This window comes from Lepisosteus oculatus, chromosome 2 (genome assembly GCF_040954835.1).
Source record: "Lepisosteus oculatus isolate fLepOcu1 chromosome 2, fLepOcu1.hap2, whole genome shotgun sequence".
NCBI classification, from domain to species: Eukaryota; Metazoa; Chordata; class Actinopteri; order Semionotiformes; family Lepisosteidae; genus Lepisosteus; species Lepisosteus oculatus.
The window spans coordinates 38,585,022-38,608,697 of NC_090697.1; the positions used below are offsets into that span (position 1 = coordinate 38,585,022).

The window sequence follows — 23,676 nt, forward strand, 5'->3', positions numbered from 1 at the left end:
TATGCACTGGTGGTATTGACAACCTACCTGACCACATTGCCACAAGAATGGACAGCGTGACTGGCTGAGTGACTGAGCAGCAACTATGGTGTTGTGGAAACTGAAAATAGCATCAACAACACCAAGGGAGATCATTACACTCTGATGCCGATTATTTGGTTATTAAAGGTCATTAAAGATCTGGTTATAAACGATCACATGGCATTTACCAAAAGAGTAGAGGTGCTGACTGAGATAAAATGAGATGAGATAAGATAATTTATTGTCCCCTGAGGGAATTGTTTTGTGGACACAGCACTTCTGTAAAATATAATAATAATAATAATAATAATAATAATAATAATAATAATAATAATAATAATAATAATAACAACAACAACATTCTAAAAAGGACTGAAAAAGCAAAATCAAAACATATATTAAAACACCCCAAAAGTTACAGTCTGATACTTTTAATATTATTTGTCTGGCATATCTGACAGTAAAGTGTGTCAGCCCACCAACTGCTTTGTGCTACTACTGGCACAAAAAATCTTCATCTGCATGTCCTTTTTTCTAACTGTATTTACAGTTTTATGGATGATTTCTTGCATAATGATGCTAAGTTCCACACAGCAACCTTCCTTTTCCTTTTGGATTTAGACAAAGATAGAAAGATCGAATGCTCTAAATTGCATTTGTTGAACCAAAATAATGAAGTTTTGATTACTCTGTAATACAGATTGATTTCCATTCTAAATTACTGTCTCCCTGTTTTGTCTTTTCATCTCTCATATTTTCTGTTATTAAATGTTTACATGTTTCATTCCAAACATGTAGATCTTTCATACAACTAGTACTGTGATGCAGAAAAAAATATTTTTCTTTGTTCAAAAAGTAATTGTAGTATATTCCATTCAAATATGTCACTCTGCAAATACTGTTTCCGATTCATTCACTATTGGAGTACTGTTTAAGGTAATAACAGATTGTAAATAATTGAATACTCACCAGGAAATTGTTCTTGTTAAATACTGCAGAAGGTTAACCATGGGACACTCTTGAGGAGAAACTATAAGCCAAGAAAAATACTTTGAGGTTTTGTTATGAGATTTTTTTCTATTTCACAATCTCAGGATTTTTTATCATGCCTCCTGTTAAAGATGATGTGATGTAGGGTTTGGATTATTTTTCAGAGATGCAGACATTTAGATTTTGTGAAACTTTGTCTTTTGCATTGGCATTCAAAACCATACACTTAAAATACAATTTGTAATACCCCAAAAGTATTTGGCAAGCAGTTATCAATATGCTTCAATAACTGTAAGTTATTTTTTTCTTATATTCCTTTTCAAAGTAATTAAATATATATTACATACATAATATACAGTACATGTGCATGTTCTTTAATTTCACAGTTTATTGACATTTACTGCATACATCTATTAAAGCACTTTTGTGGAAATAAGATAAAGAATTCTACTTTTTCTATATTTAAATAGTACAATTCAAACTCTGCTTCAAGGTGAAAACAGCCTGCTCTGGTGTTATGTATGCATCAATAGCTATTGATCCCACAGTTAAGAGTGACATTGAGTTCTCAAAGCCTTTATATCCATGGGACAATTAAAAAGAACGCTGTCTCTGAGCAATATGCATAGTTATTATGACTCTCAGTTGCGATGTTTTGAAAGCATGTGTCAGGAAGCTTGCTGCTTCTTGGATCAAAGCTGCAGAGTTTGCATGGGAACATTGCTTAAAGTTGCCATCCTGCTGTGTGACATGACTTTGTCAAAAGTGTTTGCTGCCAGCAATGCACAATTCAGCAGCATGGCTGAACAATGCCACCCAGAGAAAGTTACAGGCACCAAACAGTTTTTTTCATGCATGAATGTTTACCCTGCTTGCGTCAGGATATGCGTCAGTATGCTCTTGGTCATGATCAGTGGGCTGCAAACAAAATAAATGTAACCCTGACGTTCCAGCCCTCATCCCACTTGTACACCTTTTGGTTTCATCATTTTAGATAGAGTTCTTAACTGCTTCATGACTAAATTACAAATCAGAAATGTTTGCTTTGATAAGCAGTAACAACGTATTACTGGCTGCAGGTTTTTTTGTGAAAGCAGCACAACCTTTATAATGTATGGGTAGCTCTGTATCACAAGCAGAAAGAAAACTAAAATTAATTTAATTGGAATCTGAAACTTACATAAATTGTTCTCCTGCTTGATTACAGAGATATTTACCATGCTGGTGAATATCAGTTCTAACCTCGTTTTAAGTACACCTTGATTAAGTAAGAATGAAATTATACAAATACCCTTCTCTTCTGTTAAACCCACAGTACAAATTTGACTTTTTTTGGTGAAATTGTGGCCTCAAGTCAATGTGTTGCCCTGTTCACTGGACATGTTGGAAGCATGGCATGATCATGTGCATTATTTTTTAATTTAAGGGTTCACCAGACGACAAAGGCAATCATATTGATAATGTTCGGTTTTGAATACTATGACTACCTTGTTGTCTGTTTCATATACAGATGACAGAAACACTTAAGGTAGGATTCTAATCTCTGTAGTTGATTAACAGAGTAACATGCTACACTTGTCAGTGTTTTAATCTGCTTTGGCTCATAAGGAACTATTACATAATGTAAACTGACTGGATTCAACTATCAAAGTTTTGAGTTGAGATCAATAAAGCATTATTAAATAGGTTTAACTGCTTCATAACTAAATTACAACACAGCAATGTTTGCAATGATGGTAGAATCGTTTTTTTTTTGGTAGATGGTAGAATCAGTATATGAACAGTTGCTCCTTTCTTCTCCAACAAAACTGCAACAAGCTTGAAAACTACCTCAATTTTACTAACTAAATACATAGACTGGCATAGAGTGTAATGCTGCAACACAGCTGAGCAAAGCCATACATTGTAACCAGCTACACTTCCAGCACACACTTCAAGCCTCTTTTATATCCACCCTATTGTCATTGTTCTGGTCATCCAGTTTTTCTCTTTCAGACATCTGAAAGTTAATCTTGGAAGTCAGAGTCATCAGTTATCAAAAGCAGTGCAGTGAGGTTTACAAATTAGCAAACAAATTCTGCCAGGAACTTGTGTTTTATTGGAATCCATGTTTTGCCAACAACGAAGTAATGCAATGTAATAAATTATGCTTGGTCACTTACCTGCTTGATTGCCTGCACTTCCTGCACACAGTGTATATTAAAAAGGTATATATGTGTTAAACATTCCTCACATACAGTATTTGGCACGGGCAGCCATCAGAGTGAAGTAAAACTGCTAAACAGTACCAGACAGTAATTTTTTTAACAGCACAGAGGGAAAATGAATTTTGAATGATGTATTTAAAGGATAAAGCACTACTAAGTCCTAGTAATAAAAGAGTGCTGAGAGTGTTGGCTGACTCAACACTCTAGAATGAAACAGCCTTATGTTCAGTACATAGTCACCCACATCTCACAAGGCGTCAAGGTTGTTGGTGAGTTTTTGTGGGCTGTTATTCACTGCTATCTGTGAATTATGCATACTCTTATTTATTCAGTATTTATTTCTACAGTATATGCACTCTCATTGTCTGTCTGTGTATTATGTGAGTGTCTGCTGGCATGTTCTCTTTCCATGAAATAAAACCACAGTAAGTGCTTATTCTCAAGTTGAATAAGATGAGCCACTTTAGGTTACAAAGTTCAATGCTTTTGATTTCAGTATATTTGCTTAAGAGAAGCAGTGCCCTCCATATGTATGCTAAAATCCAGACAAAACATCTCAGCAATGACGTTTCCCTGTTATTAAAAGAGATTATATTACTCTTCATTATTGATTTGAGGGTTGGCATATTTTCAAATTATAATCTGAAAATTAAAATAAACCTTTTTTAAAAATAAAATACTGAACCACAAGAGGGGGCAACACAGTGGTACAGTGGATAACATTGCTGCCAAAAAAGGTGGTTGTAGTGTGTTAACTGTGTTTTGTGTTTTGGACCTTGTGATGTGTATGAAAGTGGAAAAAGAGAAAGGAAAATAAGCAGAGTGAATAATGTAAAACAAACAACAGTATTGTCTTTTCAAGTCTTATAAATTAATTTAAATAGCATATATGCATGCTAGAATTTCTGTTCATAATAATTCACTAATTTACCTTTTAGTGTATTGCTATCTAATTGAAGAAAATGAAATTTTATACATGACTAAAATAACATGGTATGGACGACATTAGAAACAAAGAAGATAGTATATCCTCTGTGCTCCGTAGATGATATAAGAAGATCGAAAATCCCTGTAGACCAGTGAGCATTAGGGAAGCTAATGAAGAATATTACAGAAGCAAATGTTTCAGTATCAGTATCAAAAGCAAAATATTTTTATTAGCAAACTATAAACCATAAAATTATAACAAGTAATAGGTTTATTCCATGCTGAAAAAAAGGAGAAAGAGAACACAACGTTTCAGCCGTTGAGCCTTCTTCAGGAGTCGACACCTGAAGAAGGCTCCACGGCCGAAACGTTGTGTTCTCTTCCTTTTTTTTTTCAGCATGGAATAAACCTATTACTTGTTCCTTTGCAGCCTATGCATGCTGACGCAGCTACCCACCTGATCAAATTATAACTATTGGATCTATAGACTACTGACTATTGACAGTAGAAAAATAAAAAATATTTTATTCTTTGAATTCATTGGCTATCCTGGAAACTTAATAAAGATTTATTCATATAAAAGGTAGTAAAATATAACAGTTGTTAACTACAGATATGCAAAAAATAAACATAAATGTGCCCCCCCTTTCCTTATATATGATGAAATCTGGTGAAAACTGAAGTCTGGTGAAGTCCTGAAGTCTGTAGGTGTATCTAATTTTATATTCAAGACAACGTGAAGAAGTTGGGATTTCTAAAATTTGATGTGATCTTTTTTATTGCGTTGCAGCACTGTTCTAATAAATGTAAAAATATTTTCAATGATGTTAGCACTCAATATATATATAGAATTTATTAAGGCTACTGAGGCTACTTTAGACACAAAATAATTGTAAAATTAGTAATAATTAACTTATCAAACTGCTTTCAATTGTATCAAACTGTATGAAATAAAATAAAAGTTCACATAGTGAGGAGCATATAATTAGGACTCTGAATTGGTATTTAGTCTGTATAGTGTACCTGTATATACTGTATACAAAACATGAGGCGTAACAAATGTAATAATATACTCATACAGTATTCGAGAATCTCAATGGGTTTAAATAAAAGAGAACACACTTCACCCACCGATGAAAATGTAGCAATACTGAGGTATGGCACATGAAGCTATTTTAAAATGACTTACTGATCAGCAGATATATTGCATGAATAGGAGAAATGTGAAAAAGCTATGTTGTTACATAAGACAGATTCTTTATACTAATATTTAGCCAGGCAAGTAAGATTAGAACCCCCACTCTTAGAAATACTGCACTGAAATGTTTAATAAAAATGAAGTTTTAGAATGGATCTTTCAGTGTTGCAGGAAAAGTATCCGCTGCTGGTCCCTGCCACTATATGTGCTAGCCTTGTTTGAGCCTTGCTCTGAAAATATATAACACATCATCTTTTTAGAAAAACAGTAGAAAATAAGTGAGTGTCAGTTCCTGTGTATCACATTTTCAGATTGTCGCATTTACACTGAACCTCTGCATTATTGAAATGCAAGAGACCTGAGGCTCCAGCTATTCGTCTTCATCAGTATTCACTGTCAATGAATCCAGTCTGCAAACCAAATGAATCTGGTTGCTAGGGAGATTATATTGCTATCAATATGCCTGGAACCATTTTCGACCATTGGCCACAATTTTTAGTTGTTCACTTATTCAGAGTACAGCGTTTTTGTTTACTTTTTCCCTGCAATTTGTTTGTAAATGTGATGGAGAAATCAGAGAACAAGAGTCTTTGTTCTTGAACACAGAGCAGACTTTCCTTTTTTTCTTGTACTTTACAACAGTATATATAGGAATTTTAAAAAAAGGAAGTAGGAGAGCTGAAATCTCCCACAAAGACAACTTCTTCTTTTGCACTTAAATTATTGATAATTCTGTGTAATTCATTATACTGTGTAAAGTGTAATCAAGATGTTTGATAGTCTGTAGCAGGGGTTCCCAAACTTTTTTGTCAGCTGAACATTCTTCAACCTAAATTATTTGCCTCAAGTACCCCCTTGAGATTTTCTCTAAATCAAACTTTTCAATAAATGTAGAGAAATGCTACAGCAACCCTCTTAACATGCTTCTTTTTACTTGGTAAAATATTAATATTGCTACTGTTGTTTTTCTGATTCTTATTATTACATTGTTATTTATTAATAGGAGTATTTAATTTGACATTGACATTTCCATCACAATCTCACTAACCCCCTGCAGTGCCGTCACAAACCCCTAGGGGTTCGGGAACACCCTGTTGGGAGACCCTGGTCTATACTTACTCATAATACTACGGTACACCTTTGGAATGTTTTTTTTTATTTATGTTACCCACATACAGTAGATTCTGAATTTTCTGATTCTTCTAGATGAACATGACTACTTCTTTCGACGTATAATGCTACTTCCCACTTTTTACCATTCCTCACAATGTGGATTCACTTTTTTTTTGTTTTTATCTCCATCATTTTTTGGGTTAGCCATGTGAAATGTTATTCTCATTTAGAATAAATAAGATTGACCTGCATTTTGTTATTCTCTGTTTTTTATAGAATAACAGACTCACTAGCACCTTGAACTATGGTAATATAATCGTTGCCATGGAGGAACAACGATATTTCTCTGATACAAGCACAAACAAACTATTCACTTAGGATGGTGGCATTTGTAATGAAAATTACATTTTATTTTAATGGTTTTTTATCGTGGCAGTATGGAATAGCAACGGCAAAATTGACACAGACAGTTTCGTACCTGATTTGATCATACTGTTACCTTGTTTGAAAACCCGGGTTTGTGCAAGATCCTAACAAGCACTTTTTCACTATTAGACGTGCAATATGTCTTGTTTTTCTTCTTTCTCCCCCTCATTTGAAAGGCATATGTTTTAATTTATAAAATAGCTAACTTGTTGATTTTCAGTGAAAATAATTTTGTTAAAACTTCTATAGGTTATGTTTTTTGGACTGATCCTAATGGCCTATACATATATTATTTATATGAAGAGTAAAATTTAGGGTTTACTTTGAAAGGAATAAAAAATATGATTTTTAAATATGCATTATAAGGAAAAGGGGCAGGAAATACCCACTACCACCAATTGTAATGAGATAGGTGGTTACATTTATAAAATAAGGAGGTTAGTAAAAATATAATAAGAATCAAGTCTTGACATCAATTTGCTTTGCAAGCAAATGATAGATACTAAGAATACTTTCACCCCCTAAAGTCAGAGATTACTGAGTTATACAGCATGCATGCTCCTTTAGTCTCTTTACAGTTTTTATAATAGAGTGTTAACCAGGCTGCATATTTAGGAGAGGAAACATATTTATTATAATAAATATCACCATTATACAACTCACAGTTTCACTAATACAGTATAAACAGATACCTACAAGTCTGTGAATACCAGTGTATAGACAAAAAATCACAGAATTCTAATATCTTTAACCTAAACATACTGAAGTACACAAATACATTAACAGGCCAAGAAGAAACCTGCATTATATTAAATAAAAATGGATACTAACTATGACTAAATCTTCCTCTCTGATCAAATGCTGAAAAATAAATGGCAACTGATTTCCTTATTTTTAACATTTAACACAATATCACTAAAACAGGAGAGATGTTTTCAGCTTGTGGATTTCACAATAAAGTAAATTTGAATTTTCAAAGTCAGGAAACCACCTTATTAATAAAGTTTGTAGTCCAATAACCTTACCAGTGATCAGATGACCTCACCAGAAACTGGTTTCAGTTCTGATTCAAAGAAGATTAAGTATCTCATAGTTCAATCATCCTGAGGTAGTGAGGATGAGGGATGATGAAGATGATGTCCCTTCTTCCTGTTGTCCCTTTTGCTTGTTGTCTTACTGTATTTAACTTAATTTCTCCTCCTCTTTTTGATTACTGTGTTTATGCTGTCCTGAGGCATAGTTTATCCCATGATCCATTCCCATGTCATAACAACCTAAATAGAAATTGTCTGATGACTGTTGAATGTTGATATTCTGATATGGCTGATTAAATGATCTACCAACGATTTTGTTTAATTTGAGTTTATTTTTATTTATTTGTTTTTTATCTTCCTCCATGATTACTTGCTTCATGGCCAAGCTGGGTAAATACAGCAATACAATACTATCTGTACCAAACCTTCAGAAAAAGGTAACTTTGCTGGAACTACAAATGTTTAGGTAACTAAATAAACTAGCTACCCCCAGCAACAACAATATATTGTCTGTTCTAGATGCTTATAATAGAATCTGTAGTAACACAATAGTAATATTTAGAGAATCATCACTCTTAGCTCAAATGTTTAAAAGTTAAAATAGAGAACAAGGGCAAGATGCCCATTTCAGATCCAGACCTTTCTTTAAAGGGATTGGGCTCCCTCTGCTGGTTATACATTTTCTCCCTATTCTTATACATTTGAAAACCCTGTTGTGTATTTAAATTATTCACAAACATTCTTTCTCCAAGGGCACTAGAAAACTGCCATTTTTAATATTTAAATTACACACCCAAGGCTTTGATTTAAAACTGACCCGATGTGTTATGGACTTTAAAGTTCATTTGTTTTAATCCATCATTTTGTATTGGGTAAATTCTAAAGCATTTAGCCTTGCTTTTGTCAGACTGATTTATTCAGACACATGTGTAATACTGTCTACTCTCATTTTCAAACACACATTAAATTAAGTGGAAGCCATACTGCGGACAAAAATCAGTTCCTCTAATGACAGTTTATCAGTTGTGAACATAAGCCTCACTTATTATAATAAAGAGTTGAGACGGATAATTATAATAGTACAGTTGCTAGACATAAAGGTATTTGGTGGATTAATGTGAAGTCTTTATTTGAGGGTGGGACAATTTATTTCTTCATATTTTTATGCTAGTCCTATCAGCATGATAATCATTAGCCTGATCGTTCAGTTCTCAGAAGCCAAGCAAGACTTAGATACCTAGTCAATATTGTGTTGTGATCCTTCTAAAGAAAATAAAAATGCTATTGTAAGTGGTGCTGGTGGACAAGTAGCTGGGATCCTTCTCTTCTGGACCAGATTTCCAAACCAGTGTCCTACTATCAAGGACAAAGGACACTGTTCTGAAGGTGGTGTAGTCCTTCAGATGAGACATTTAACATAGATCCCAATAGCTGTCTTCCTAAAAGTGTGTTAACCTTGGTGTTTTGACTAATTCTAGACTTGGAGCATCTACTATGGATCTAATTGATCCCCCCCTTAAATCAACAATTACATTTCACTTCTCCACCTGACCTTCTGTGTAGTGGGGTTGCTAGAAATGTCTACAATGTATGACCCAGGTGGATGATCCATTTCAAGGATGAATTAAATAGATCCCATCTTATATACAGTATAAAGTGCTGGGATAAAATACTTTAAAATACAAACAATTATTATATTAATTTAATCCACAGGTATAGCACAGGGTAGCACAGTGCCACAGTCGTTAGCATTGCTGCCTTGCAGTGCTGGGACCCTGGGTTCAGTTCCTGGGGTGCTATCTACATGGGGTTTGTATGTTCTCCCTTGTGTTTAAGTGGATTTCCTCCCATAATCCAAATACATAGTGGTAGGATAATTGGCTTCTGGGAAAACTGACCCTGGTGTGAGTGTATCTGTGTCTTTGTGTGCCCTGAAAAAGACTGTGTCCCATCCAGGGAGTATGCCTTGTGCCTATTGCTTGCAGGGATGTGCTCCAGCTCCACCCGTGACCTTGTATTGGATAAAGCAGCTAAAAAATGGATGGATGAATAGCAAAGAGAACTCCTCTCATTAGTAGTATCACAATTATTACTATTGTTGGTATTCTAGATTATAGTGGTAGTATGCTGGATTCTTCTTGGATATTGTAATGGGGTCTTTTTATTTCCTCTTTTCCTCTTTTGTTATTTAACATCTTTTCCTCATAACATTCTTACATGCTAGATATTACTTCAGACGTTGTGATCACATCTTATAACATACACTACTAATAATGTTTCTTAAGAATAGACTTCAAATTCTTTTGACTGAACATTTAAGTATGTTGTAAAAAGCTGATGATAATATACAGTATCATCAGCTACCATGATGATAACATCATCAGTTACCATGAAACTATCCCATTTTGCATTTTGAAACCATCCAATTGCTTTTATCCTTGGAGGGTTGCTGTGAGACAGTGTAGCCTGGCAGGCACACTCTATAAAGTGGGATCAGTGCTGGACAGAGCGGCAGTCACTAACTTTCCATTAATTCCACCCTCCCATTTTCAGTAACTATTAAGCTCATTACAAGTCTGAGATGGAACCCAACCTGGCAGACAATGGGCACAAGACAGTGTAGCAGCAAGACTATTATTATACTTAAAATAAATGTTCTGAAAGAGCATAAAATAATCTTTCTCTTGTAAATCTTGACACTGGTTAAGATTCCCCTGTGTCACCTTTTTGGGAATACTGCAGAAATGGGACGTTGATAAAAAGGAATAGCTGACTCTGTGACACAAACCATGATATCATACAGTAATTAGACCATTCTACAATTATAGAATACAATACAGTATATATTATAAAGTTTCATCCAATAGGTTTTGAAAATGTTGGCCACTTTATTCCTGTTTTGTGACTAATTTTACTACAGAATGTATTTTGTAAATGAGCTTTGACAGGATGTGCGCTTAAAATTTACAAAGCTTTCCAACGGCACTCTTGTTTTACCTATGTTTCATTTTTTTTTCTCGAATGCCTCTTTTCCCTATGCAGCGAAATTCCTGTAGTCATAAGTGTAAACATGGCTGCGGTTAACATGACTCAGCTTCTGTTCTGATCTGATGACTCAGAATTTGAATTACCATTCAGTTTACCACAACAAAACTCTTACTACCTTACTACCCTTGTAATAGAAAGGAGTGATGAAGACAATTTGCAAGAGTTCCCATAATGACAGATTAGCAGGCTCTTTTTGAACTCCAAGCTCATAGTGCCAGTGGCAGAGCTAAGACTGCAGCTCCAACATCATTCTATACTTACACAAGCCACAACGTTTATTGCAATGAGGCAAGTCCAGGATGTGCTGGTCAGCTAAGAGCCCAGTGCTGGAAATGTGGCCTGTCACCTAGGAACTCCTAGACACAAGCAGTTACAAATGGCCAAAATGGTCTCTGCTGCGCTCCAGATAGAGGTCTTTAATGGCCGAGCGATTTGGGAATCCCAGCTCACATTGAGGTTTTGACACTTAACCAACAAAATATTTAGTTATAGGCAATACCCTTCTGGTGTTATTCTGTGGTACACTGTAATAGAAACATGTCCACATAGGTCAAAATTAATATTTGCCAGCCATATTTAGTTTCAGTTAACATCAATTGAACAGTTTATCTGAACGTTTGAAGAAAGCATTGAAGTAATGGAAGTTTTGAAGAAATAAAGGAGAACACACATGCCTCACAAAATATGAAATTGCTGACATTGTGTTAATATTAATTTTGCATTAAACAAAATTTCTTGAAATATAACTTTCTCAAGTGATACCATATAGAGCAAGATGATATATAGTAATTGATGATAAAATAGAAACAATCTATTCAGCACGTCGCAATAAATACAGTACGCATTGTAATGTGTGACCACACGGAGGCAGTCTTGCAGACCTACAAATAAATCCAAAATAGTGCAGTAATAATTCCCAGGGTTCTTGTTTGTTTTCAGTCATGATGGAAATGGTGATGGGTGAGTTATTTTCTTTGTAATTGACCTGAAGGATGTAATTTAGGATTAAATTGTTTTAATAATCCATCCTTAAGCTTGATTTCTTATACTCTCCACCTGCAACAAAGCTAACTCAAGGACGATTTATTAAGAACTATTATGAATGACACCTTTGTGCACAATGTCCAGATTTAATGTATTTTCAATATCTGAAACAAAACAAGTAAATAAGTAATTATTTAAAACAATAACTTGCAGTATCGGGAACAAATTTACATTGGTGGATAGTTTAAAAATATGAATAGCAATAGCTGGTTTGAATTCAAGAACAAATTATATTTCTCACAAGCTGACTTTGTTGGGACCATCTACTTTCTACATCACACTATTGAGCCCTTGGTGCTGGTTGGGCGACTGTGAGATTGGATTTTGTTAGCAAGACCTGTGTCCACTTTCTGATTATTACAGCTAGCTCATTATTCAAGATTAGTACATTGATTTCCCTCCCTGCCAAGCTGATCCAGAAGAGTGTAATAGTCCGAAATTCAACATTTAGTGCAAAGTGATCCACACTGGTAGAAGGAACATTAATGGGAGCTTTTATCTTGCAGACGTTACATTCAAAAGGAATTTGGGTGTTTACGTAGATATACTGTATCTACGTACGTCCTCATCAAGACAATGTGTGGAAGAAATAAAAATGTAACATAATGTGTAGGTATACAGGAAGAAGTTTGAAAATTCAGGGAAGTTATGGTTACGTTATGGAATAAGTTATTCAGTTTTAGTCATCATACCACAAAATACATTGTAGCCTTAGAAAGAATTCATAAAAAGAGCAACTCAGTTTCGGGAGACTATTGTATATGTACATATTGACCTTTGCTATCTAGAACAGAAAAGATTGAGAGAAGAGCTGATGTAGGTATACAAAATCCTAAAGGGTACTGTATAGAAAGGTTCAATCCGGGGGACTGTTTCACTCTCAGTGGTGAGTAAACCTAAGGTGAATTCATTTAGGAAAGAGAAAAGGAAACACTTCTCAAATAGTTCTGTGTATCTGTAACAGTTTCCAAACCAGGTGCTTGAGGCTCTGGGCAGCTTCAAGAATAACTAGATGACATTTTAGATTCACCGAGCTTCTAAACTACCAAGTGAGCAAGATTGGTCAAATGGCTACCTCTCATTTACAGGCTGTTCTTGTAGACATATTCTTAAGATACAATACATGAATATCTCACTGTACAAAAGTATGATATAATAAAGCGTCTGTACCTTTTAAATAAAAAAAAACATGCTCATGGGTCATTACTTTTATTTTATGAATGAGGAAGAAGGTATATTTTTTAAAACTGAGATTACCATGAGACCAGTAAAACACACTAGTATTTATGTAATATTTTTGTAAAATAGTGAAAACACACCGAATGAACAGTCGTTCCTGACTTGATAAAACGTGTGCATAAATAAAAGCTAATTGTGAATTCAGTTCTAATGACAAGCCTTTAAAACATTAGAAAATATGTGTTCAACAAATATATGTTTCCCATAATAGACATCTATTTTAGTAAGAACCGCACCTGAGAAGACTTCTTAAACGTAAAAGAGCTGAAAGAGGAAGTAAAAGGGTGTTGCAAAAAAAACAGAAGAAACTAGAAAATCTTCTAAAAGCTCCAGTGTAAGAAAGTGGAAGTGAAATAGCAATATAAGTATTACATTGGTGAAAAAATATTTATTCTGTTTCAATGGCCTCCAGAGCCTTGTGTGACACTAAATTATTTGCTTTTGTTGTGCCTTGCTTGAATTTTTTGTATTTGAATTGAAAAAAATCATAAGGTTTTAGTAATGTAAGAGTGGTGGAAGAGTCAGTCAACTTGAAGTGAAATATTCACAAAGAAAGCTGTAACCAATCGTGACACAAAACATGCATAACTGGTTGAGCAACAACAACAAGATGCATAGAATCCATGCAACTTCCTTAAGTCATGTAATTACTTAAGATAAGATAAATTTAGAATATTTTATTAACTCCTCATCCAAGAGCACAAAAGGAAAAGGTGTGATATATACAGTAAATGTTATTAAATTCAATCATTCTTTATTGATTTCTTTTTAGCTCTATTCAATATTAAAAAGTGTAACTGTCACAGGAAACTAGTAACACATACAGAATGTCATGCAATTTGAGGCAAGAATAACAGAGAACTGAAATACATTAATTAATTAACTCTCACTAAAATAAATATAATGCTCATAATCTGAAAGATAATTTAGATATGTAAATATGTTTTATTATAAAAAGGAGGAAACTTTCTGAACGTACTGAAATACTTATAAATACTTATTTGTAATTGTATTTTGTTGTTATTTCACCTTTATTTAACCTCAACTACCTAAATGTTCACATGTTTCTCTTGTCTCAGTTCAAGTACTGTACAGTACAGTAGGTTTTAAAAACTATCTGTAGCTATTGGGGTTACAAAGGTAAAATAACAACAAAACCTACTGTTTTGTACTTGAACTCATAAATCTCCTTCACAACATTGATCCCTAGTTCAGATGTTGGGGTTTTTTTAGTAAACGATTTTCTCATGATGCTAACAGCTAAAAGAATTCCTAGTATTAATCTATCCTTTACATTCCAGTAATCAAAAGTGAAGTTACCCAAATACATAACAGAGAATTCAAATGATACGTCTAGGTTAACTATATAAATAAAGGGCTAAATGTATTAATTTAAAATATTGTTGATATTCTTTGAGGAAAAAATATAAGGGAAGCCAATTTCTCACATAAGAACCAAATCTCAAAACACAGACAATAGAGGTCACTAAGCAAAGAGAAGAGGCACAGTAGAAACATACCAGAGAAAATGAAAGGGAAGGTAGACTGTTTAAAATAAAAATATATTCTTATAGTTTAAGTCTGAACCTGTTCACTTTCTTACTATAAACAAATTTTACCTGATGTCAATTCCATGTCAAATCGTTCCATATCCAAGGAACCAGCAAAGAGAAAACTTTGAGAAGCTAAAAGGATGGGCAGAGTTGCAGCTTGCCAGCCTGAATGGAGGTGAGGAAACTGTCAGAAATTACTGCAATTGACAGAAACATTAGGCTGATAATGCCAATGGAGTAGAGCTTTTTACACAGCTGTACAGGTACAGCATTTCAGAGAGATAATCAGTGCTGTGCAGTACTTGAGTACAGTATTCAAGTATTATCATACCAATTTTGAGATTTCTTTTCATAATGCATAAACAAGATATACACTACATAAAATGTATGGCCACCAGCCATATCACTCTGCAACTCACAACAGGCAACCCACTGAAGCTAAGCAGGTGTGAGCCTGGTCAGTACCTGGAGACCTCCTGGGAAAAACTAAGGTTTCTGCTGGAAGAGGTGGGGCCAGCAGGAGGTGTTCACGCTGTGGTCCATGTGGGTCCTAATGCCCCAGTATAGTGACGGGGACACTTTACTGTAAACAGGTGCAGTCCTTCGGATGAGACGTAAAACCAAGGTCCTGACTCTCTGTGGTCATTAAAAATCCTAGGGTGTTTCTCGAAAAGAGTAGGGGTGTAACCCTGGCGTCCTGGCCAAATTTCCCATTGACTCTTACCAATCATGGCCTCCTAATAATGCCCATCTATGACCTGGCTTCATAACTCTGTTCTCCTCCCCACTGATAGCTGATCTGTGGTGAGCGTTCTGGCGCACTATGGCTTCTGTCGCATCATCCAGGTGGATGCTGCACATTGGTGGTGGTGGAGGGGAGTCCCCATTACCTGTAAAGTGCTTTGAGTGGAGTGTCCAGAATAGCGCTATATAAGTGTAAGCTATTATTATTATTATTACAAAATGGATTAGTATAGTTCCACCTCATGCAGCACTTTTCTGGAAAAAGGATTTTTGATGAAAACTGTTTAAATATCAAATGTTTACATATCACAAAGCTATTTTATTAAACTGGCTTAAATCCTGAATAAAAACTAAAAAATTAAGATCACAGACAATATAATAATGTGTTTGTGACATTATTAGGGTTGAATGTGCACCTGTAATTGACAACATTTTGATGATAACATGTTGATGTTTTCAGGGTAATGGTAAAAAATCTATCTATTACAATGCCATACTGGAGAGATAATAGATTTTCAGAACTGATAAATCATTCCAAAGGGTTTCAATTGGGGTCCCCAGAGTCTGACCAGGGATTCCAAGAAACCAAGGAAAACATTTACAGTCTATTACTACAGTACGTCGTAAAAAGCCTGGATTACGCTATTCACTTAATTTCAAATGATTGTCCAAATGAAATATGGCAGCGTCTTTTACTATCAGTCATAAATGGCTATTGGTGGTATAAATTATACTGTATACGGAACAATGCACAAACCTGTCTACAGTACATGTAATGAGAGGAAGTAGAATGATTTTGGTTTCTCTATACAATTACCTCTCACAAATGCTGCAAAACCTGCTTCACAGATTTCTAGCCTAGTAGTCTTAACAACTTAGTTCACTCTGCTCTCTTTTTAAAGTGGTCATATTGCTTTTCACGTTTGGCATGCAACCACTATGAGTTGTAAACAAGCTGCTGATGTCAGGGACTTAAAAGTCTGTTTCTCGCCAAAACTACCCCTACATTTCCCTTCAGAATTGTACTCTGTACACGAGTGTGTGTGTCACACCAATAAAGTAAAATAATAACAATCATAACTGCATGTACACTAACCAAAGCATGAAAAATATGAAAAGTATATTTTGCATATTTGTAGTTTGAATAGAAACTATTTTAAGATCTTTAACTTTTCAGATACAAAGTAATATCAAATGCATGTATATAAACGTATTTATTTATACAAAGTAATAGAAGATACTTTCACAATTCATTTTTTTTTATTTCTCCAATTGGTGTGATTCCTACTAATGTTCTTAAAACTGTTTTAAAGTATACATCTTGGTCTTAATTCTTGTCTTTTACAGTCTGGAGACAAAAACCCCAACTCTCGATACCCTCTTCGCTTGAAATGTATTGTATGTAAAACAAATCCGAAAAATTATGTCTTAAAAATACATCGGACACGTGCACATCCCACCTCCAACTCGAATTCAGTTTAAGGATTGGACAAACCGGCAATCTGTTTTGGAAATTGGTTTTGATTGTTATTGGCAGGCCAGGCCTGACTGCCGTCTGCTCTGCCCAATTGCTGTGACACCAGGGCGTGGTAGCGAGTAAGCTTCTAGCTGCTGTGTGCGGCTGCCTGTGGCGGTGCTGCTTCGCTATCAGGGAGAGGTGCGGAGAAAGGCTTAGTTGCAGTTGTATCACCGAGCTGAAAAAGAGGACGAAGAAGGAGGGAGGAGGGAAAAAAGAGAAACTCTTTAGTTCTGAGGAGTGGAGTTTTTCAAACTTTTGGGATTTGCCTAGTCTCTCAAAGAAGCATTCCGTATTTCAAGAAGGCTTCGGTAAGGCCCGTCTCTTTAAAACATCTTGTGTTCAGGTCTCGGACGTAAACAACTGCTTACTAAATGCTGTGCGCGTGTGGCGGTACAGTGACAAGCTCTTTCACATGGATGCTGCAGGAAGTGGGATGCTTGTCTATTGCCGACAATGAATCGGGATTACTATGTGCCGATTGTTTAATTTCAGTGTTATTTCTTAACGAATTGTGACTACTGAGTTGGCGCCTTCATTAAACGTTATTTACACAAAAGGTATTTTGTTCTCGAAAAATGGGCGCAATCCGTATAAACTTGACAGGGTAACTAGTAAACCGCAGTGCCTTTATGTTTTCTGTGTATTGTTGGGTATTTAACCTCGCTTTGGCCTACAGTTCAACAGTAAAACACTAATCGCTGAAACTACTGGAACCTGCCATGCAGTGTGGTATTGTCTGATCTGTTGAATTTTTAATTGTTTGCGTTTGGCATTGTGATTGTGCTGGTTGAAGCAAAGAATTGTCCAGCTTATCAACTGCGGTGTACAACATCCTTACTCATGCAAACCTAGCAAGTGAATTACTTTCCGTTTCCTGTTCTCTCTTAGGTATATTTCTGCTGATAAATGATTATTTATTTTCGTTTTTGTGTGATTGTTAGGACTTCAGTGTTAGTTGGTATAACTAACATTATAAGCAGTGGTTACAATAAATGGTAGTGTTTTTAAATAACGAATCGTTTTTATAGAAATATTGAATACACTCGTCTAATGTTTTTGTTTTCAGATTTCAGCCCTGTCACAAATTCATGAACTACATTACCTGACTCATTACAGTGCAGAATAAACCTACAGAATTGTTTTAGGTTACACTAAGCTCTTGGCTATTTTCTGTCTTACCAGACATCCCCAGTGAAACAAAAGGAAACTTGTAGCACAAGTCCACAGTTCTTGTTTGTAAAATATACTGACTCCTTACAGTGTAATAGCATTGCATAGTGTCTGTTAATCCCCAGTTATTTTATTTCAATCTAAAACTAAATTTACAGTTTCTGTTTCAAAATTAATAAGTGTTGGTAATTGGAAACCTGTGTTTGATTTTGGCCTAAGGTTTAATGTGGGGTCCCTCTTAAGAGCTGTTTTTTTAAAAAGTTCCCTAGCTTCAAAATGATAGTTGAGAAACGCAAGTGAAGTGCTATAAGTTTTCCTTTTTGATATATAAATGGCTTTCTTTGCTAATTCAATAATATGCAGTGTGTAGAAGAAATATCAAGGCAGCTGAAGAGAACTTTCTTGATGTCGATGCTTTTTATCCTGCGAGTCTGTTTGGTAAAGATTTCAGTTCGGTGTGGTTGCTGCCAAAAGGGGAGAACAGCTGCTTCTCTCCTGATTTCAGCTGCCAAATAATTACTGTACCATTCCTGGGAAAGTGATTGGAACATCCCTGTGAGCCTAAATGTTATCAGGAAGGTCCAACACCAAGACTCCTGTTGTAGGCGTACAGTAAGTGAGACGCCAGTCTGTGTAAGGATATGTTCTCTGCCATGTGCTTTTGATATACAGGACTTGTGGATTGCTTGTGCAATTAAGTATTCTGGAATTGTTTTTTGTAGTTTTTAAACACTTTATTTTTTCAGTCAGAATATATCTTACTTATTGTAGCTTTCCTCCCCACTTCTATTAGATTGTACATGTGAGGTAAAAATGAGGAAGCCATTTGGCTAATCTAGCTTGGTTGATTGGGTCAATAGATCAGTTAGCTAATACCTGTGATACATATAATCCAGTTATTTCTTAAAAGGAGTGAGGGTGTCGGCATGGCTTTGTTGCTTGTTTTAGACCCCCCAACAACTCTTTGTATAGAAAGGTGCCTACTGTTCTGTTTTAAAAATACATCTCTGTAGTTTCCATTTGTTTTCTGCTTTGTTTTTCATTGTAGGTTCTGATTAAATCCATTGGGCTGTCTCTATCAATGCCTTCGAAGGTTTACTTTGAAGTAAAACTTGAGTTTGGTGCCCTCATGGTCTCCTCTGTTTGAGACTGAAAAGATCATTATTATTGGTCATGATATAGCCTTTAAGACTAGGAATGTATGTGGTTACTCTTCCCAGTATCAACTGCTTCCAAAGTGGTAATAACCTTTTTTATAATTGAGTGACTAGAAATGCACATAGTATTCTAAATGAGGTGTTGCTTGTGATTTGTGCACTTTTATCATACCATCCCTGTAAATTCTACATATTTAACTTAATTCAATGCTCTTTCATGCATTAACTTTATAGTTGCTTATCCATATTGTCTAGATATGATGAAGATGCTTTAACATAATCACTCAAGTGTTTTTCATAGGTTCTTTAAGCTGAGTGTTTACCACCTTGTATTTTCATTTTTTACAGCACTCTTCTGTATCAAATAATAACTCTCCTGCCAGGGGTTTGTCCATTCTTTTTAATTTTAATTTGCAAAACCTGTTTGTCTTTTTAAATAACTTGTATTTTATTTGAAAAAGCAATGTTCTTGCTTTATACTTCTTGATGTGATGCACAGTTAATTTTCATTAATCAATATAGAACATAATAAATAGTTGTAGATTTTGTACCCGCAAACATTCATCTTTTTATTGTAGTCTGTTTATTGATATATTGTGTAAAATTATTTGCTACTGTTTTAAAAATCTAAATCAAATTAAGTGCACATATCTTGCAATTCATAATAGTTCCTCCTTTTAAGTCTGTCATCGTGGAAGCAATATGATAATCTAAAGTAACTCATGTTGCTTAGGTACAGAACTTGTGTAGTAATGCTGTGTGATGTAAATTTATGAATGCATTGCTCATACTTCGTTACATCTAAGTTTGAGTTTCACATTTTTTTCTTTAAGTTTTTTTTAAAGCAAATGCAGAGACTTGGCAGCTTCAGGAAGAAACAGGTTATCAGTGGCTAATGCTGGTTGGTCAGTATAATTAGTGGTAAAAAAAAATCCAGATAATGCACATTCACCCTGGTCTGTAATTTTACACATTGGAAGTAGAAAATGATGCACTAAGCCATAAGCCTCCATTCTGACACCAAAGCTTCACGTATATACAGTAGTTCCAGCAAGTCTGCTAAAATAAGAATGGTCATTATTTGACTTTGATTTAGACATAGACCTTTGCAGCATATTAGGGATTTTCATAATTTTCTTGCTTTCTTTAAGTTCCATTTAGTATTTTGTGAAAATATACTACAATAAAATTGTTGCAATTCAACTGAAGTGCTTCCAAAACAGTGGCCCACTCACTGACACTTGGCAGGAAGGCGCCTCTTTTAGAACTATCTGAAAACAAATGCTTAAATATGCACGATATGTTAAACGTAACTAATAACAATAGGGTTACCTATTAGGATTTGAACATCGTCCATCATGTACTGTTCTTTGTTTTGTCACTAGGCTATAGTGTTTAAGTAATGGTTGCAGTCATTTACAGCTGTAATATGCTGTTTTGCTTTTGTCTGGAATTCCTTGACGCTTGAAATCCTGCAGAGATGTAAATGTCTTTATAGACTGTGTGAAAAGGCCGAAAGAGAGCAAAAAGCTGTAGTGACTGTGAAGCTGTTGGCAGCCTGTAAATGCATTGTGTGCTGTCCAAGGGGCTGTGCTGGTCATCCAGCTGGCAGAGTGCAAGTGTGTAGAGTCTTTTGTTAATCCTTTGAGGCCTCTTGTACAATTTTATACACCTGTATTGGATAACAGGATATACCCTAGATTAATTGAGCAGTCTACTCTGAAAGTGTTTTAGAATTTAGAGGATTATTTTTATTGGCTTAGCTGATGACATTTCCAGGGTGTCTTACTATATATACAAAATTCTAAGTATCTTAAGTACAAGGAACATTTGTACCCATGCGGCATAATGTGGCCAAAATAATAAAATGACAATATGGCTCAATATGGTGAATTAACCACTTTAGGCATAATTACTTATACGGGGGCTTTAGGAAATATTTTGTGTAGCCTGTTCTATAGCGGCATGTGTGGTGGACATTATAGACCTTGCTACCCAAATTAAAAATGGTTTAGCCTTTCAGAATTAGCATTGTGTAATTGAGATGAGGTTTGAGAATTTGATTTGTGCTCAGGTGTGCAATCCTTCTGAAGAATTATCATGAGAATAGATTCTCATGGGATACCTTGCTTTTAACAGTACTGCTATTACTCTGGGGATTTTTTTTTTGTTTAGTTTAGTGATTACAAAAAATGTAATCTATTTCTTCCAATTTGTCAAGGGGAGAGGTGGGGCGATGCTTTCGAAAGATGCACACTGCACCTGAGAGTAGTGTCTTTCAGTACATTGGCTTACAGCTGTAACATGTACATTATAAGTGATATAGTGTTACACATTATTATAGCATTCATATTTGCAAACTTTTATTGAATTTGAATAAAAGTCTAAAGAGCACATTATACTGTACACTCCAGGAAATAGTTGTGATATTTGATATAATTGTAATAAAGGATGTACAGTAGAGAAGGGGGCAATATTGTTTTTTTGTTCTTCTTGTGGGTTATTCTACAGGTATGTTTGCACCTTTGAGCAGAGTGTTGACTTGCCTTTAAAACCGAGATTAATGAAGAAAGTATCTCTTGCGTATATTGGCAACCCAGGGTGCCATATGTTTATGAAAGATGTATAAAAATGCCAACATGTCACCTGCCATCTGATAAATCAACTTAGTGTAGGTGCCAGTTGTGTAGTTTTGCTGTTTTGCAGAGTTTTGGAATTCAGAGCTAGAAAGGAAAGTCAATGGTAGCATCTAAAAACATTTTGGGAAGTCACATTTGAATATAAATATTAATAACAATGTCTACAGTTAATTTCATATAATTTTAAGAAATACTATCATGACTATCAAGTCCCTGTCTACCAAGGCATGTGATGAAGAAGAAACATCTTGTTTCCTAGAAAATGTTAAGTTGGCTTTGCGGTGCTGAATAGGTGTGCAATAGGTACTGGGCAAGTAGTGAACCCGTGCTTCTTGAACCATCTAATGCACCAGTAAGCCCTGATGTTTTCCAGAAATTGCCGAGTTGTCATTCTACAAAAGTCATGTAAAAACAAAAAAAAGGTAGAGCAGATGGTTAAAAGTCCCTGGTGTATTCCCCCCCCCCAGCCTTTTTTGTATAGTGCCTTGCAAAATTATTCAGACCCTTGTCCAGTGATCTCATTTTGTTGCTTTAAAATCGTGCAGTCATGGCGTTTTTAAGTAGCGAATAATTTTTGTGAATAACTCCTCCACACATTTAAAGTAAAAAAAACAAAAAGAAAAAAGTGAAGACATGATATGAAAGAATAATGAATAAGTCATGATAATGCTTTGCTGTGGTGAACATAAATTAAATTCAGTGCACCTTAACAAGCCACACAATTAGTTGAGTGGCCTCTGTGTGCAGCAATAGCCTTCTGGAATCATGTAAATTGCAATCTCTGCAAGGTCCCTCAGTCAGGTAGTGAATTTCAAGCAAAGTTTCTTGGACTTCATGATTGAATCTTTCAAAGCAAGTCAGGCAGAAAGTCATTGAAAACCATCACTCGACCATCAAGAAATGGAAAGTGCTTTATACCACCCAAACACAGCCTAGACCAGTCCCTCAAAATAGAACAGCTGGCCAAGGAGGAAACTGTTGAGGGATGCCACAGCGAGGGCACTCACAATTTTGAAAAAGCATATTTCAAAAGCTGAGATTGGAGAAAATGTGCATCAGTCACCAAAATTCTGGTCACTCCGTAAAGCGGTCTGTATGAAATCTCAATCTCATATGCTGCGTGGAATTTGCGACAAAGATTCTGCGAGGTCCTGCATAAATGTAGCAAAACATGCCGTGGTCAGACAAGATAAAATTAGAAAGTTTGGTCTAAATCCCAAGAGTTACTTTTGGTCCAAGCCCAGCACGCCATATTTCCTAGTTACTGCCACCACAGCTGTCAAGCATGGTGGTAGCAGCAAATATAGGCAACACCTAGAAAAACTAGGGGTGAAATTCATCTTTCAGTGGTGGAAAAACATAAAGCCAAAGCTACAATGGAATTGTTTAAAAATATGAAAGTGAATTCCCTTGAGTGGCCCAGTCAGAGACTTGAATCCTATTGCGAATGTGTGGAAATACTAGAAAAAAGCTGTCTATAAGATATCCAGAAGAAACATGGAAGGGCAAATTTTTGCCAAGATGTTTTTTTTTTTTTACACCCAGTTGCACCAGGCAGGAGTGCAAGTTGGTAGAGACGTAACCAAAAAGATTTGTAGCTGTGATTGCTGCCAAAGTATTCTTCAGTGTGAGCATTTGAATAATATA

At 35.3% G+C, this 23,676-nt stretch overlaps 1 protein-coding gene and 1 long non-coding RNA gene across 4 annotated transcripts in view; one reads left to right on the plus strand and one right to left on the minus strand.

Moving 5' to 3' along the window:
- Nucleotides 1-993: 993 nt before the first annotated feature.
- LOC107077802 (uncharacterized) overlaps nucleotides 994-23,676 on the minus strand; it is an 87,751-nt gene continuing 65,068 nt past the window's right edge. Inside the window, exon 3 of the long non-coding RNA XR_011184219.1 lies at nucleotides 994-1,051. This is a non-coding gene — a long non-coding RNA (uncharacterized lncRNA). The remainder of the gene's footprint in view (nucleotides 1,052-23,676) is intronic.
- Nucleotides 17,246-23,676, plus strand: part of fam49a (family with sequence similarity 49 member A) — a 58,023-nt gene continuing 51,592 nt past the window's right edge. For 2 of the 3 annotated variants that reach the window (XM_015350749.2, XM_069178658.1), the window contains exon 1: nucleotides 17,246-17,371. The gene's annotated coding sequence lies outside the window, so the exon portion shown is untranslated. The remainder of the gene's footprint in view (nucleotides 17,372-23,676) is intronic. The other variant, XM_015350746.2, reaches the window with a different exon arrangement.